Source organism: Lactuca sativa, chromosome 8, assembly GCF_002870075.4.
Source record: "Lactuca sativa cultivar Salinas chromosome 8, Lsat_Salinas_v11, whole genome shotgun sequence".
Classification (NCBI taxonomy): Eukaryota; Viridiplantae; Streptophyta; class Magnoliopsida; order Asterales; family Asteraceae; genus Lactuca; species Lactuca sativa.
Genome location: NC_056630.2, coordinates 256,573,602 through 256,575,959, shown reverse-complemented (window position 1 = coordinate 256,575,959; position 2,358 = coordinate 256,573,602).

The following is a 2,358-nucleotide window of genomic DNA, read 5'->3' as shown; positions in this document are numbered from 1 at the left end:
CCTATTAGTTGCTATGGTGAAGGAAACCCAAAAGGACCATGCTCATAATCGGGTAAAGTACATACCAAAATAATTATGGGCGTAGACACCTAATCCAATAGCTACGATTGAGAATATGTTATGTTGTCCCGCTGATCAGAGAAGGTTGTGCTGACGACGTTTGTTGTTTGTGTGGTGATGAGGTAGTGAGGGCAGTGACATGTGGGTTTTCCAATGATTCTCTGGTTTCCTCGAGACGAAGTTTAGAACGGGCGGTGTAGAAATCGGGTAGTGGAGTGGATTGGTAGAGAAGAGTGGCGATGATGTTGTATTAATCCGAGAGACCAAAGATAGGGATGTCAATGGGGGCAAACGGGACGGGGAGTTCATCTCCCACTACGACCCTCGAAATTTCCCCGTTCCCCCACGCTAGCCCTCAAAATGTTCATCCTTCCTACCAACGCCCCTGCCCCCGCCCACGAATCCCCTTTATCATCCCCACCCCCGCCCCGTCCCCCCACCCTGATTAATTTTGCGCTGCTTTTTTTGGGCTGAATGAAGTTGTTATTTAGACTAAAAGAAGCTTTTTTTTGGGTAACATATAATTAATTATAGCAGAATTTTACATGTTAAAAATAAAAAAAGTTACGGAATCTTAAACAAATTATACAAATAACTTAAAAACATGCTTTTTGATAAATTTTTGGAAGCTTAAAATCATGTTATTGTTTATTATATTTATATAATTAATATATGCAAATATTTGTGTAATTTATTAACGGGGGTCAGCCTTGACTCTGCTCCCGTCCCCGCCCTCGATTTTTTTTATTCACCCAAATGGAACGGGGTCCTACGCGACTTTTTAACATCCCTAACCAAAGATAAGTTGTAGAACAAGTCGTTGATTGTCTACAGGAGCCTCGATATTAATTAGCTAATTAGATATATTTTTTTTACTTCTTGGTAATATGTCGTCATGTTAGGAAAGTTTTCGATCTTGACATTTGCGAATTTCTTGTGATGGTGTAGAGCATGTGCTGGTTTGCTGTCTATAAAGATGTTTTCAATGGCCTTCCAGGCGGCGGCAACGATGGTTCCCGGGGAGAGAATGGTTTGGAGGTGATCTTTAGAAATCATCCCATATATCTATTGTAACACAATGACGTCAAGATGTTATCATTGTTGATTGGCTTTAGGATCAGTTTTTTATGGCTGAAGTAGATGAATCAGGTGGAATGATATGATCAACAACCTGAAATACACGGTAGTGTATCTTGAAAAGTTCGGCCCTTGATGTGTATTAGCTGTCATCCATATCAACGAGGATTGGTATGTAATTCTTGATGTCATCCATATCAACGAGGATTGGTATGTAATTCTTGATGACTGCACGGTGAAGGGGGCTGTTGGGCATGTTATTAGAGAGTGGATGACGTGATCATAAGAAGAAGAATGAGAAGAGAGGGAGAGAGGCGACTAGGGTTAGCGCCAATTAGGAAGGGGCGTAATATGTCTCTGATATCATAATAGAATATGTGATGAGGCCAAAATCAATCCCCATGTCATTGATACCAATATATATATATATATATATATATATATATATATATATATATATATACATATATATATATATATATATATATATATATATATATATATATATATATATATATACATATATATATATATATATATATATATATATATATATATACGCACACACACACACAATAACATTACAGTTGACCACCTCATAATATAACATAAGTACAATAACAGAGTATAAAAATTGGTAGTCTAATAAATACTCCTTTCGTCTCAAAATTATTGTCCACAGACAAAAAACACACATATTAAATAAACGTTAATTACCACTAACTTTATTAAATGAAATGATAATTATACATTTATGTTGCATTTAATTTTATATTAGATGCTTTGAATTCCATTATAGTTTTACTAATAATGATGGGTATTTTGGTAAAAATATTTATTTTTTGTAGTGGACAATTATTTTGGGACAATCCAAAAAAGAACCATACCCTATTAATTTGAGAAGGAGGGAGTATATATGAACTTATTAACTAGATAATTTAGTTACAACTTGGCACTATATTTTCGGGATTATCTAGTCAGACACCCTGGACACCCACCTTAGGTCCTAGCCTAGATTTAGCATAAATCTCCAATTGTTTATTAACATTCCTGAGAACAAAAAATATGCAACACTCGGAATCCAGAAGGTTAATTAAGGAAGGAAAAACTTCATTTATATGTCCAACTCGTCGAGTTCAAGGGGAAGAACTCGATGTGCTAGAAATTTTTCACGTGTATTTTTGGAAAACCAGCTCTACAAGCTTCAGAGGTCTGACTCGA